Source organism: Pleurodeles waltl, chromosome 2_2, assembly GCF_031143425.1.
Source record: "Pleurodeles waltl isolate 20211129_DDA chromosome 2_2, aPleWal1.hap1.20221129, whole genome shotgun sequence".
Classification (NCBI taxonomy): domain Eukaryota; kingdom Metazoa; phylum Chordata; class Amphibia; order Caudata; family Salamandridae; genus Pleurodeles; species Pleurodeles waltl.
The window spans coordinates 723,748,012-723,765,206 of record NC_090439.1 but is presented as its reverse complement, the minus strand read 5'-3'; positions in this window follow the sequence as shown (position 1 = coordinate 723,765,206).

Below are 17,195 nucleotides of genomic sequence, written 5' to 3'. Positions count from 1 at the left end.
AATGTCCTAAGTACTTCACCTCTTGCTGACAGTATTGAAACTTAGCTGGAGAAACTTTATGACCATTGTCTCCCAGGAAATTCAACAGTACAATCGTATCTTCCCTACAGCCTTCCTTTGTTTTTGAAGCGATTAGCAAATCAACAATATACTGTATTAAAGTCGACTGATAAGGCATTAACAACGACTCCAAGTTCTTTTTCAAAATCTGATTGAAAATCAATGGTAATTCTGAAAACCCTTGAGGAATCCTGCACCAACAGTAGACTCTAGTCAAGATGAAACAAAAGAGATAACTGCTGTCCTCATGAAGAGATACTGAGAAGAATACTTGGCACAAATCAATGACTGTAAACTATCCTGCATCACATGGAATCTGAAAATTATCACTGCTGGATTTGGTACCATTGGACAACACTTCACTACAATGTCATGCATTTTCCTTAAATCCTGAACCAAACGTATTTTCCCATTCGGCTTCTTCAAACCCATGATTGATGAATTACATGGACTGCTCATCACTTCTTTTAAAACTCCTTGTTCCAAAAACTGTTCTATCAGTGGTCTTATTCCTTCTATAATCTCATTTGTCATCGGGTATTGAGCTGTTTGTGGGAACACCACATTCTCTTTTACTGCCACCTTGACTCCCTCAACTCCTTTAATCAAACCAATCTCCTTTCCTGAAAAATCCCAAAACTTTTGTTTAACCCTTTCCTGCAAATCATTTGGCAAGTCTTTCTTTTTCGAACACTGGAAAGAAATTCATTAAGTCCTCCATATTGTGTTCTTCGTGTGTCTCATCTTCGTCGACTACCTGATCATCCTCCACATTCAACAAAGCTAACTCACAACTTTTCATTCTTTTTCCTTCATCGGCTTACAAATCTTCCTCATAAACACTAATTGTCTCCATTGTAATTCCCTTTCTGGAACACATAATTGAACAATTTATTTTGCACAACAAATCTCTTCCCAACAACAATACTGGACTGGAGTCACAAACAACAAAACTATGATAGTCTCTAAAATTTCCAATTTTCACAAGAGCTGGCTCTGTAAGGGCATTAACCAACTGTTTATTTGCAACCCTACTATCTGCACTGTCCTCTCAGAAACAGGTATGTGTGGTACTTCTACTGTCCTTATCGTTGAGCGTGTTGCTCCTGTGTCGACCAAAAAACGAACCTCATGGCCATGTACTTCACCCTGCACATAAGGACCTCTCTGATCCACATCTAATGATGAAGCCATCATGAACTCCTCCTCATCTGAACTACTCAACGGCCATTCAACGTTTATTTCACTCTCACTTTGTAAGGGAAATTGCTCACCTGTTTTTACACGTTTGTTTTTACTCTGATTCATGACCACCTGCAAAAGCATAACCTGTTGCTGTTCCATTAGTCTCTATACCATTTGAACCTGTCTCTGTATTTGCATTTGCTGTACTGGCACCATCTGCACTTGTGGCTGCATTTGTTGAATTTGTGGCATTTGTACTTGTTGTACCTAAGGTTGCAGATTCTGCATTTGTTGCACCGGCTGTAAAGGCTGAAAACCTTGCATGTTATTCACATTATTCTGAAAATTTAAATTTTGACCTCCCATTCTAGTTCCTCTCATGCCTTGAAATGAATTGACACCATTTGTTTGCTGAGCCATTCCTCCTCCCTGACTCAACATCGGACACTGTCTTTTCCAATGTCCCAGCAATCCGCAAATGTGACATAGTAATACTTTTCGCTGATGCTCATCCTGCATTACCACCCAATTCAAGTCCATATTTCTATTAGCTACTGGAAGCAGCATTCCTCGTCCTCTACCACGACATTAATTCGGAAACACTATGGCAAATGTTGTAAATTTCCCTGCATCCCTGTCTGCGCTGCCTTAATCTGCATCACCGTTGCCTTTTCTTTCAGGTTCTTCTGCTTCAACTCGATTTCATCACTACAGTATTAAGCATACTGCAAAACGTCATCAATCGGCTTTGCTTGTCAACATGTCAAAAGATTATTGATTATTTGACTCACTTCTGGTTTCAACCCATCGACAAATCTGAATACCAAATGATTCATGTTTTCTTTTTCAATGGTTTCTGCATCACTAAATTGTTTAAATGCCTTCAACAATCTCTCATAATACTCATGAACTGACTCCTTCCCTCCTGTGTTGTTCTATCAGTGCACTGCCAATCAACGCTTTTCGGCGAAACTCTTGTTTTCAGAAATTCAATGCCTTTCTAGTAATATTATATTACTTCTGAAGATGGCGCAACAGTTTTCAAATCTCTCTGTGGTTCACTCGTCGGCCAATCAACGCTCCTTTTACATTCGACCCACAAATCTGCTGAAACCACAAATGTCAAAAAGTGTATTCAAGTCCTCCCACAGACACTTTGAAAGTTTCACAAACCTATCTGTCTGCTGATACCACTCCGTTGGCTTCTCCCACAGTCTAGTGTAATCATTTGTAAAGCTTATAATATCACTTCTATTCCAGGGTACATGTATAAAATTCCCTCCTGGCGTTTCTCTCATTGGTAACTTTTTTGCTGCATCTCCTGCCTGTGCCCCATCATCTTCCTTTGGTCTTTCTCTTTTCCTGTCCCATTTACTCTCACATTTATCCCATGCCCTCCAAACCTGCACTTTCTCAAATAACTCTTTGAGATGTGTTCTCATCCCTCCAGATCTCATGTGAACAAAGTCTTCTTCCTCCAGATTTAATCTATAACTCCTTTCCAGTGTTTTCATTTTTGTCAAATCAATGTCGTAATCATCTGCTACATCTTGTAACTGTTGATAAACTCTGTTTGCTCCCTTGGTAATGACTTCACATAGATATCTTAATAGCCCTTCGGTATAAGAGTCAAGCCTGTTCACCCCCATGTTTGCTTCTAAAAGTTTGCTTCCTTCCATGTTTAATCTCACTCTGTTTATTGTTTCTTCCTCTTTTTCTTTAATCTCCTGTTGTTTTTGGTGGTTTAAATCTTCCAACCATTCTGTAATTTCTTGTGCAGACAAGCCTTTCAGTGATACTCCACTGGTTTGTGCACATACTCCTCGCCCTTGCCCTGAACTCGTACTTGGTTGTGGAGCCATTGTTCCCGATGCCTCGACAGGTGTCAAATCTATCAAAGAATTCATCTCATTTAAACGTGGTCCCTGTCTATACTGCATATTTATTAATGAATTATCTCCACTATTGTCCACTCTAACATATAATGGAGTTACCAGACCCATTGTAATAGGTACAGTAATTGCATCTGGATTCATCAGTGTTTCAGCTCTCAGTGTCTGTCCTACACTCATGCTCTGCATCTGTGGAATCTGTATATGTACAGGTTCTCTTATATTCATCCCTTAGCGACCCTGTGATAGTACGATATTCACAGTTGTTCTCACTGTCTGGACCTCTGGCTGTATCTTAGGAATGTTCATTTCAAATTGCTGTCTGTTGCTCAATGAGTCATTAAAACTACTCTGCATCTGAACTCTCTCCTGGCTTAGGTTACACCTCGCTGATTCTGAAGCTAATGGTGCAGTAGGAATTATATTACTCATACCGCTCCCATTTAATTCATTTCCATTCTGCTTTCTCACATCTGGTGGAAGATATGTTTCTACAACATGGTTAACTACCTCATCTTCCTCCATTTCATCGTCATTAAACATGACTCGTTTTGTCTCTTTTGCGTTCTGTTCTAATGGACCCTTCTTCTTTTTCTTTCCATCTTTTGCTTTAGCCTTGTCCTCATTTGTTCTTGCTGGAAATAACCTAACCCCATGTAACATATCGGTTCTCCACCTTTTTTGTTTCTCATCCCACACAGTTTCAGACAATGTCTTGTCCACCCTTCTTATTTTCTTTTCAAATTTTAAAGCCTGTTGCTGTTTTGCTACCAGCTCCACACACCGCTAATGCTTTATACTGCGCTGGCCTCTGTGGAGGTTTAAGACTATACACCTTTGTCCTCAAGTTATCCAGAACCCTTAAATTGAACGTACCATGTTCCGGAAAAGCTAAACAACCTTCTTACTTTGTAATTTTGACCCAATGTTTCAACCAAAGACATGCCGCTGCACCTCTCTCCTCAAACACAATATATGCTGGAGTATTCTCTGGAGGACAAATCGCTCCTTCAAGCACCGGAATGTACTCATCACCTCTCAACACACATTTCAAGGCTTTGAAAAAGTTCATTTCTAACTCAATTTATTCCAAAACGATATTCACAGCAAGAATTATTTTCAAACTCAATTAAACAAAGCAAATACAAACAATAAATAGAAGTTAAGGAAAGAATAACCAATCATGAAAAATGACTATGATCCCACAATTCTCTTCAACCCCCTGGCCTTCCAAGCTCGTTACTCTATTGTCAGACTAATTGACGAATCCATGCATGACTCTTTCTTGCTAATCAACCAATCCCAGTGCGGCAACACTACGTCATACCCACACATTCACCCCCTTTTACTAAAATGCTGACAAAGTCTATCGTACTAATCTTTCACAATCACACACAAAATCAACGCAATATTAATTCACAAGCTACCTTAGAATAAAAAAACAAAGTCGTTCATTTACTACAGGTAGGGTCACACAACCACTTCAGAACCTTCCAAAGAAACCTTCAGCTTCCGCCTACTCCTTTTTCACACTTCCCACATTCGTGACCAAACTTCGACCTGCAAACTTTACTTCGCCACTGTTCCTTGGATTATTGTCTAGTGCTCTTAGTACTCACCAAGTCTTCAGTATAATTCCATTCACACCAATTTCTCACAAACTCGATTTACCAATCACGACGGACCGGCCTATTAAATGAACAAATTACAACATATACCAAGTGTCTCTCTACACTTGTCAATATACTCCGGAGTCCCAGACCTCTCTCCTTAGGTTTGTCATCAACAACCATGTGGATAATTTTTCATGCATCAAGCGCCACACTCAGATGAAGAACACTGCTTCCCTCCTCTCATACCTATAGGAGTACGCCCACTCCATCTAATCTAATCATCTAATTTGAGTATCTCTACTCTTCTAAACTCATATCCAACACAATCATCTGCAAATTAGCTAAAGCTGTGCAAGCGCAAAACAATTCATTCAACTCATTCAAATACAATCAAACACCGCCAAGAACATTCCCTTCAACCTAGGGGGTCTCCAAGAACCGGGGAAAGTCACTTATAGCAACTAGCCACTCATCATGTTAAATCCATTTAACAACTTTAAAAAAAGGCGAAAAGAAAGAAAGAACGAACCAACAATTTTAACACACCGATACCTCACAGACCCATTATGACATCATCAAAACAATGATGTAAGTGTAATCTGCTACCAAAAAACTGTGAACGTGCCATGGAATCCTAGCTATTATCAACCTTGAATAGTGGATTCTGTGCTAGAGAACGATGAATCGAAGCGACATAGGTTTGAGGGGATGTCATCAATGGGAGGTGTGAGGACCAGCAATATCAATAACAACCAAGATTATAAACCTTCAGTTAATAACTACACCAGTTTATTAAGAAGTAGTCATAGATTTATTTCCCTGTATTAAAAATGCTAATGTCATGATAACAACTACCAAACGAAAACGATAAGCATATAAGATCAATAGCGGTTGATTGAAACGTCGTATATATCTCAATTTGATTAAAACAATCAAACAAATTATCTCTAAAAGTATCACACTTATTAATAATACAAAAACTGGTAATAATAGTAAAGTATACATTCGTTCAGCATTAAACAATTTCAAAATATGTCATAAGCATTTCAAGATTAGTTCCCTCACTAACCACAGATTAGCATCAACATGTTGGGCTTCATGTGAAAAGAATTTAGTAACACAAATTTAGAAAAACTCCTAACTCAATTAACAATAGGAAAATGTTATTAATGTGCAGCAATACAATCATAAGTTGCAGCTGGCACTTGAAAAGCAAAAGAGACACAATTCACATTTCAATAGCATACATTACCAAGGACAAAAGTAGAAACAGCAAATGGCTTGCTTCAGCCTGCGGACACCATCAGTTATGTCATCAGAAGATTTGGGCCTAACGACAGCTACAGCCATTAAGCCTCGAATCATCAAACTCGAACTTCATCTGCTATAATCTGCTCTAAGCACTCAATTCAATAAACCCAGAGAATTCTACCCGGGTTGTTATACTAAATGATAGTAAGCTCCTGATTGGTCAGTATATGGGGTGGTTTTATTTCAGCCAATCAACAACTAAATTGATGACCTAAAACACAACAAATCTACCTAACTATAACATTTTCCTCCAGTGTATCATTGCTTCTTCCGACTCGTCTGTAATATTGTTTCATCACCTCTCGAATATCTTGTTCTCAGGAAGAAACTTTTACAGTTTCCATCTACTTCCATCCTCGAGGAAAGACCAGCTATTAGTAACATTCTCAAACAATAGGACATTTCAATTTATGCAATGCTTGGTTAGAACATGACCCTGCAAAACATAACGCTGGAACCCACTAGGGGTAGCTGTGGGCACATCTACACAAACTTCGAAGACACTTTTATCAAAGCTTTGAATTATCGAAAATAACCACAGCGTCTGAATATTATTTTGCGCAGCCAAGAACAGAAAAACGAAAACATTTCAAAAGTCCCTCGTTTTGCACATTGGTTGGTTCATTACACATTTTTGTATGAAAATCATTAATAAACATATTAGAAAATTCACTCTCTCAGAACATAGATCATGAAATACTTTTACTACTTTCATTAGGAAATGTTTTTCTATGAGAAAAGTAGCCAATATATCCACCCTCGTCAGTTACCCTTGGGTTGAAGATGAGAAGAACTATTGGAACCGTCGTCCCTTCCACTTTTTGAATTAGAGAACCAAATACTTTGATGCTAATCACTAGATTAATTTATGTAATGTCCCGGGTAGCTACCTCAATAGTAGCCATTAAAAACTAAGGTTATGCTAGCTTTAGTGCAGTGGAAATCTAAGTAATATTATATTAATGTTAAAGATGCAGTTATAATATGTAAATGACTCTTTGCTGATGTTCCAGCAACCATAACAAATGCAGATATCAGCACCTCGGTACACTGACTTTTTATTGCAGACCAGCACAGGAGAATCATACAACTAGAAGGAGGAAAGGGAGAGTTGGCTTGATCAGAGGTGGAAAGAGAACGGAAGCGCCTAGGACCACAGAATCAGCCAGAATCTAAGATGAACCTGCAAGAAGAACAGCAGATATGAGCACTGTAAAAACCGAAGGGGATGCAACTAGCACAAGAAGAGCATCAAGAATTACGCTTCATAAATAAGCATCAAAGCTTTGCAAAATAATAATGCAGCTCATCAATCACTCACTCAGTAGGAAGGATGTTACACTTGCCTCCTTACATTTACCGATATTTTGATTTCCTTTGTGCTAAATATAGGAAACTCCTGATTTTAAGATTAGGAGCCAGTACACTATGCACATTTGAGGCCCATGCAGGCCTCTGTCAGCCATATTATCTTGTCTGCTTATCCTCCAAGCTCAAGACAGTGCAGAAGGCTTTGGGCGTTTTTGTATCGTACATGGAGTGGGCCCCAAAAAAAGAGAACCCATCTTCTCTCAAAATCAGTGAGCCAGGCAGCAGACTGAGTGTGAACCTCCTGAAAGACACCGGATCAGAGACCGATATTAGCAAGGTGACCTAATTGAGTTGGTCCTACAGAAATATTCCATAAGGCAAATGACAATTCATATGGAAAGAAAGAAAGGAAATAGAGATACAGGATCAAACAAGAAACCACCAGGGTCAGGGCTGAGGTGTAAAACAGTAGCTTCAGAACGGTTAGACCATTAACATTTGAAACCCCTTTGCAAAAGATAAGACAAAGGAGAGAATTGTGGGCGCTCCCGGTTGAAAAGTACAGAAATTGGGAGATGTTCAAGGTGGAAGAGAAGCAATAATGAGGTGACAAACTGAAAGGTAGCTATCAATCGAAGCAGTGTTGCAGAAAAACAGATGTGCTTCACCTTCACCATCAAGTTGTAAATGTTAAATATCCTGCAGAACAGAACTTTACATTACGCTCTGAGAGTTAACTATATAATTCAGAGATGCAACACAGGATCTAAACCCTGCCCCAAGCACCAGCAAAGCCAACCAGACCCGACAGGTTTACGGACATGTTGGGTTCTTGCAACACAGGACTAGTAAGCAAGACTAGTATTGAGACCCAAAAGGCCTGACCATTGCAAGAATCACTTGAGATTAGTTACACAAAGAGGTACAGATGGCACTGAAGTATCAGGTCATCTGGAAGTGCTTCCATATTCATGTGAGAGAGCTGATCAGATGAAGAAGGCAAGGAAAGCCCATTGCCAGTTCTAGATGGCAAGAAAAAGACATCGGGAAATACAAAATACACCAACTAGTAAAAAAACAATGCTCCAAATAGTAAAAAGCTTAACTGCAGCGCTCTGAATTTCTTGAAAATACACAAATATTTCACAGGAACATATCCCTTTGGTTATTAGTAAAGGGCATCAAATGGTTATATGCTCCAAAGAACCAATTATACCATCTTTATAACACAACCCCACTTTAGAGGGGCAACACTCAAAATATTCCTATATGCATGGGTATTTTAACCTCTGTTCTCAATTTCAGATATCTTTCTCATGGAATTATCAGTGGATTTCAACAAATATTTCTGCAATCTTCCCAAAATATATGATTACCGTAGTGCCTCATCAAAGGTGGTTGTATCAATTTCTCTTCAATACATATGAAATTAGAGTAACAGTTTCAAATGAGTTTCGTTTTTCACTATAACTGGGGATATGTATCTGCATAGAATATCTGTTCAGTTTTTTTTCTTATTTAGAAATATAGCTGTTGTACTTCTCTTTGTGTGCTATAAAGCACACCTATTTTTGACCTCCTTCTGTTTCTTCTCAGCACTTCCTACCAAAGATGAAATCCCTTTATGTGATATGTTACTACAATAACACTCCAAACCCTTCATAGCAACACATGACAAGGGGATGTCACCGGCGTTTCCAGGAGTAATTCTAAAAGTGACCTCCAAATGCTACCTTCAGTGATAGTAAATTTAGATTGACCAGAACCCAAACCCAATTCTAAGACCCAAATTAAATAATTGGTACAATTTTCACTTCATCACTTTGAGTAGAGAAGTTATTGTTAACCTCCAAAACAGATCTTTGAGCATTTTTTAAGATGAAAATTCCTTTCAATGTTGGGACTTAATTATATTTAAAAAGCTTATAGGTGTCAACTCTACCTAGAGACTGTGAACCAATTGTCAATCTATGAATTGTTTTCCGATTTTGTTCTTTTGCACGAAAGATCAAAAGTATGGAACAGTGAAATTTAGGCTCCATCCTTTACAAATCATCATTGAGCGAGTACATTTATTTTTGACATTATATTTGCTGTGTACCTTAATGAATATTAACGTGTGTGAACATTTAAACTCATTAAGGAAATGTAACCACTGAGAAACTGAAACCTTATATGCGTGTGCATGAATGTTCATTTGAAAAAGCTTACACATATTCATTATTCACGCTTTATATTTACACTTTATAAGTAAACATGCATATTCTTATTCATATTTTGCATATATTTTGAAAGTTATATGTGTGCATGTATAATCACATACTTGAAATGTACATTAAGGGCCTCATTATGACTCTGGCGGTAAATCCCGCTTACCCCCACGCTGACGGCCGCCAACTTAACGCCACGGCAGCGGATATCCGTTCACCATATTATGACACACACACCCCAATCTGACAGAATACAGCCACATACACAAATCCGCCAGACCAAAGGTCAGTGATACACTGGCGGTATCAAAACCCACACAGTTACGACAACAGAACAATGCCCACCACATTATGACCATGAATCTCCACAGCAGACATTCAATGGCGATAAACCATTGGCTGTACATACCGCCGCACTCACAATGGACACCCACAGACAAAACAACACCACATTGGACAATTCAAACAACACACACCTGACACCCATACACACACCACACCCACACCACTATAAAACACACACCCACATTACCCATAACTCCTTACGGATATAAATCATTGGAACAAGACTGACACCAAGACCACTGCGAGAATTAGACGCACAAACCACATATACCCATACATCCCTCACGCACCCCACTTTACACACCCCGACACATTACCCAACACTACCTCACCAACACACATCACAAAGGCACCCCCGTTTCACTTAGGAGGAGCTAAGGGTCATGGTGGAGGACATCGTCAAGGTAGAGCCACAGCTGTTTGGATCACAGGTGCAGCAAATATCAATAGCCAGGAAGATGGAGTTATGGCAGAGAATCATGGACAGGGTCAATGCCGTGGGGCAGCACCCCAGAACAAGGGACGGCATCAGGAAGAGGTGGAACGACCTATGGGGGAAGGTACGTTCCATAGCCGCAAGACACCAGCTCGCCATACAGAGGACTGGTGGGGGACCCCCACCTCCTTCCGTACAACTCACAGCATGGGAGGAGCAAGTCTTCACAATACTGCATCCTGAGGGCCTGGCCGGAATCGGAGGAGGACTGGACTCTGGTAAGTCAACTTTCAACAATTATCACCCCCCCATACCTGCATGCCATCACATATCCTCACCTTCACTCCCATCACTCCACTCCATCCCACACACTCCACCATCACATCGCACTAATCCCAATGCCAAGCCCTGCATGCTGTGCCAATGCATGGACACCCCTCACAGTCCTGCATGAACACTCATCACTAAAGCATGCACATCATAAGGAAACTAACAATCCCACCATACACCAACATACACAAGTAAAAGCTGGCAGGGCAACACCAACCATAGAGGGGAAGCCAGGGATGTGCAATATGTCATACACATTAAGCATAATACATCATTTACATCCCCACAAGTACCCCAGCTAATGTCACTGGAGAGGAGGTGCCAGCACTATCCAGTCCCCCAACAGAAGAGGCCCACAGTGATGACAGTAACTCTGGTCTTCAGGATCTGGACGATCTACCTGACCCATCATGGACCACTGGACAGTCGGTTACCCAAGACCAGTCACAGACCACCACAGTGCCTCCCCCATCAGGAAGCAACACCACAGCACCCACCCATAGTACCCAAACCTCTGTCCCCAGGACACCTCAATCAGCAGGGTGCCCACCTCTACAGGGACCCCAGGCCACACCTTGCCCCCAAGACAATAGGGGACCTGGGTCAGTAGCAGTGGGCACACGGTTCGGGGGACAGATGCACAGGCCAACAGGGAAACTGGGAGGATTGCTGTGTGCCGGGGGGGGGACAGGAGCAGGGAACCGACTCTCCAGGAGGTGCTCTCTGAGATCCTGTGAGCCTATCAACATTCCCTGGGCACAATAGGCCAGATCCTAGACAACGTACAGGAGAACAGGCAGCTGCAGGAGGGACAGTATCAGGAGATCAAGGAGGACTTTCAGTCCACCAGCAACACCCTGATCTCCATAGCAGGGGTGCTGGCAGACATGGCCAACATTATGAGGGAGGCAGTGTCACACCAGCGGGCCCCTGCCACTAGCCAGTCATCTGAGCAGCCTTCCACGTCTGCTGCCACTAGTGACCAGGAGGCCGCCCATAGGACCCACAGGCCACCAGCGCCCCTCCCCATGCAGAAGGTGAACTACCCCACAAATGTTCCCTGCTATCCAGACAGAAGCCAGAGACACTTGCTAAGACCCCGCCAGGAAATGAGACTCTCCTGATTGTCCCTCTTGTGTCCCACTCAGTCACCCTGTCCACCTTGAACTGCCATTGCTCCCCTTCCTATGTCCCCTTGGACAATGCACCTGTGCTACAAACAGACTGGAACAATACACTGGACTTTCCTCCATCATCACCCCCTCCCATTGCACTTTCCCCTCTATATATTAGTATTACAATAAACACCCTTTAATATAAAATGATTTCGAGTATGTCATGTATTTCAAATATGTACTGACTGAAACAGGTACAACCATTGCAAATGAATTGTACATAGAATCAATGACCTGTAGCTGGCTGTTGTGATCACACCAGGGGTATTTGTCAAATCACCAACATCTGCAAAATGAATAGCCAGAGGTAACAGTACGTGGGCATAGAAGTGGTAAATACCAGCATGCCAATGCTACATAGAATACAACCAAAGTAATTGAAATGTAATGTTGCACTGTCTCACCTGTGGGTCATGGGAAGTATTGACGGATCACAGATGTTCTGTTGTCCACAGCCTCATCCTCTGCCTCCTCATCCTCACTGTCCACATAGTCCACTGCTGCCACAGAGGCATCTCCAGTCTCTTCCTCCTGCAGAAAAGGTACATGGCGTCTGATGGCCAGGTTGTGCAACATGCAGCATGCCACGACTATCTGGCAGACCTTCTTGGGTGAGTAGCACAGGGATCCACATGTCACATGGAGGCACCGGAACCTGGCCTTCAGGAGGCCAAAGGTCCTTTCAATGATCCTTCTGGTTCGCTCATGTGCCTCATTATAACATTCTTCTGCCCTTGTCCTGGCATTCCTCACAGGGGCCAGCAGCCATGATAGGTTTGGGTAACAAGAGTCACCTGTAAATATAGAGGGACAACATTTAGCCACACACTATCCTATATGGCCAACACCATAGGCATACACCAATATATACTGGGTGGGAACCAGGGTTCATCTATTAGCCACACCCTGTGCCTCTGTAGTTGGGACATCACATTTGGGATGCTGCTATTCCTCAGGACAAAGGTATCATGCACTGACCCAGGATACTTAGCATTGACGTGGGAGATGTACTTGGCAGCCAAACACACCATTTGCACATTCATGGAGTGGAAACTCTTACGATTCCTGTACACCTGTTCATTCTGGAGGAGGGCGGGGACAAATGCAATATGTGTTCCGTCAATCGCCCCAGTTTTATTGGGGATATGTCCTATTGCATAAAACCCAGCCTTCACAGTGACCAAATCCTCAACCTGGGGGAATGCGATGTAGCTTTGTTAGACTTGGCATCCTTGGTGTGGTCTCCCCTAACTTTTTGCCTCTGTTTCCCAGGTTGTTGATGTATGCTGGACTCTGTTTTTGCTGTTTTTGTTACTCTGGGCACTTTACCACTGTTAACCAGTGCTAAAGTGCAAGTGCTCCTATACAAAATGTGCATGTAATTGGTTCATCCATGATTGGCATATTTGATTTACTGGATACCCAGGGCCTGTACATCAAATGCTACTAGTGGGCCTGCAGCACTGGTTGTGCCACCCACATTTGTAGCTCTGTAAACATGGCTTAAACCTGCTACTGCAGTGTCTGTGTGTGCAGTTTTAAACTGCCAATTTGACTTGGAAAGTGTACCCACTTGCCAGGCCTAAACCTTCCCTCTTACATGTAAGACACCCCTAAGGTAGGCCCTAGGTAGCCCAATGGGCAGGGTGAAGTGAATGTTTAAGGTAGGACATATACTAATGTGTTTTATATGTCCTAACAGTGAAATACTGCTAAATGAGGTTTTCACTCTTGCAAGGCCTATCTCTCTCATAGGTTAACATGGGGGCTGCCTTTAAATATGATTAAAGTTTAGATTCCCTTTGGGAGTGGAGAGACATGTGGAGTTTGGGATCTCTGAGCTCACAATTTAAAAACACATATTTTTGTAAAGTTGTTTTTAAGATTGTGTGTTTGAAAATGCCAATTTTAGAAAGTGAGCATTTTCTCGCTTAAACCATTCTGTGACTCTGCCTGTTTGTGGATTCCCTGTCTGGGTCAGTTTGACAGTTGGGCTATTTGCACCTCTCTCTAGGCAGTGACCTAAAGGGAGCTGGGATGTAGCTTGCATATCCTGATGAGCCATCTGTGCTAGGAGGGAGAGGAGGAGTGGTCACTCACACCTGAAGGTGCTGTGCCTGACCTCACACAAAGCAGTCTTCAACCCCCTGATGTGTGTCTGGGGCCTGGCCTGGGCAAGACAGGATTTCACAAACAAGAGAGACTTTTATTTGAAGTAAGCCTACTTCAAAGGGCAAAATGGGTATAAGTGGGGCACCTAAAACCACAGACTTTAGATCACTTCTGGAAACCAAGAGGAACCTCTGCTTGGAGAAGAACTGAAGAGCTGCCCCCCCTGTGACTGTGCTTTGTGGAGTTATCCTGCAGTTGCTGCTTCTGCCTGTGCAAGAGGACAAAGACTGGACTTTGTGTGCCTTACTGCTTGTGAAGAAATCTCCAAGGGCTTGAAACTGAGCTTGCCTCCTGTTGTTAAAGTCTCAGGGACAGCAAAGACTTCTCTCTGCCAGCACCTGGGGTCTCTGCTGAGATTCCTCCCCTGCAAAGTGGTGCCCTATCCAGTTCCTGGGACCTTGAAAGGAGAAGCTGTGACAGGTGGATATGAGGTAATGCCACTGACTTTGTGCGCCGTGGCAGTAGGCTTTCGGGAACCGCCGTGCAACTCCTCATTGGTTTTAATTAGGCCCTATGGGGTACAGTGGCCAATGGTAATCTACTCCGGCGATGACAGGATGCACCGCTGCGGACATGACCGCCATTTTCTATCATATTCCTCACTTGTTTCCTGACTTTCTATAGGAGAGGACTAACACTGCATGTGCTGCTGTGACCTGTATCTGGAACCTACCATGGCTCGTATGACCAGGGAAAGGGCCCCAGCCTTCGCTTCAGAGGAGTTGGAGAGACTGGTGGATGGGGTCCTACCCCAGTACGGACTGCTGTATGGGCCTCCAGACCAACAGGTGTGTACTCTGTGGGCACGATGCATATGGCATGAATGCATGGGGTTGTGTGTGAAGGCATCATGTAAGGGGGTAGATGTCCTCTTGGCAGTGTACACATTGTGTGCTGGGCTATGTGTGTGCCAGTGGTGATGGAACCGGGTTTGGTGGGCCATTTGTGTTACTAGCTGGACTGTTTGTCTAATGGTGCTCGCACGTCAGCACCCATCAAAAGAAGAGTATATGGTGTGCCATCGCCAAGGAGGTGCGGACCCTGGGGTCTATGGCAGGTGGAGCATCCACTGTCGGAAACGGTGGGAGGAACTGAGAAGCTGGGCACGGAAGACTGCGGAGGCCCAGCTGGGGATGGCCTCCCAACGAGGAAGGGGTGCCCGTTGGGCCCTAACCCCTCTGATGGCCTGCATACTGCAACCACAAGGGGGTGAGTACAGTTGCCATCATTGAAGCTCACGGCTGGAGGAGTGGTATCCAGGTGGTGGTTGTGTGTCAGTGGGTGCCCCTAGGCCAGGTCAGACATAGCAGCGTAAGTCCTCTGATGGCTAAGGGTCTGAAGGGGAAATACTGCCTACTTAGCTTGTTAGCATCCACTACTGGTGAGGGCTCCGTGGGTCCCAGGTGTGCTGCAGTTGGTGGTGTGTGATCCTCCTCATCCCTTGGTGGCTAGCAATATCACTGGTAGTGCAATGCGTAGTGCGTAGGCCTGTACCCTGTGTGTGAGGGTGCTGTGTACGCCAACGGTGTATCCTTTGTCTCTCTCCCCCCTTTTTTGTTTTGTCATCCTGCCCTTATGTGCATGAGCATCATCTGGCAGAGGAGCAGAGGCACCAGCGACAGAGGGAGCTGCATCCTACAGGACCCAGAAGGTAGAGTCCACCGACCCTGAGGGCACCAGTGGGACGGAGGGCGAGGGGAGCTCCACTGCGGAGACTGGAAGGGACAACACAGACTTCCTCCAATGGGAGCTCCCTGGTGGTGGCGGACCCCTCTGTGATCACCCAATCTACAGGTACAGCCGCCACCCCCGGACCAGCACCACCCTCTCAGCAGCCCCTCAGTGATTTGCCCTTGCCCGCTCACCCAGGAGGGTGGGCCTCTCCTTCGCCCCAGGCACCTCAGGCCCTGCCCCAGTGAGCCCGGCTGCCCTGAGTAAGTATTGACCTCCTGAGATCCATCTCTATGGGGCAGTCAACCATTGTTAATACCATCCAGGAGCTGGCAGCCCAGATGCAGCAATCTAATGCATTCCTGGAGGGCATTCATGGTGGACTGGCGTCCCAACCGGGATCGATCCAGGCTCTGGCCTCCTCTCTGATGGCAGCCATTGTCCCTGTTTCTACGGTTCCCCCCTCCAACTACCACTTCCCAGTCCCATTCTTCTCAACCTAAACCCATTCCAAGCACACAGCCGGATGAGCATGCACACAAGACAACACCCAAGAGTGTCACAGGCAAACACAAGCACCACACTTCATCCCACAGGCACTCACAGAAACATCATACAGTTGCAGACACAACAACATCCACTATTTCCAATGTCTCCCCCTCCTCCTCCTCCTCCTCCACCTCCCACCCAGTTACATCCACACTCACACCTGCATGCACTCCATCATCATCCACTACCTGCATCATCACCACACCAAGCAGAACACACATCGCACTGGCAGGAACCTCCACGACATCCATGCACATGTCCTCTGTGTCCTCGCCCACCATGTCTGTCCCCCCTCCTAAAGTACACAAACGCAAGCACTCAGATACCCAACAGCCATGCACCTCACAACAGTATACAACCCATGCACCTGCATCCAAATCTAGCAGACAAACTCCTCTGACAACCACTCCCTCATCCGCCACTCCCATTACTTCTCCATCTTCCCGCCCCAGTGTCCCTTAAAAGCTTCTCCTTTCCCAGATTGACCTCTTCCTACCCCTCCCCCTGTCCTGCACATAGGGCCAGGGTATCAAGGGCCCAGCCAAGCACCTCAGCCAAACAGTCCACGGGCCTAGTTTTAGCAGCACCTACTCGTAGTGGAAAGGATTCCAGGCCACAAATACTGAAGAGGAGGGAGCTTGCACCAGCCACCCACAAAGATGGGGAAGGAGCCTGCACCAGCCACAAAGAAGGAGAAGGAGACTGCACCAGCATTTGTCATAGAGCCCCCACCGCCAGCTGTGGTTGTGCAGCCATCAGAGAGAGCAGGGGCTGAGCAGGAGCCTCCCACAACCACCACCACAGTGCAGCCATTGGAGGGTGCAGGGGCTGAGCAGGAGCCTCCCACAACCACCACCACAGTGCAGCCATCGGAGGGTGCAGGGGCTGAGCAGGAGCCTCCCACAACCACTACCACAGTGCAGGCATCAGAGGGT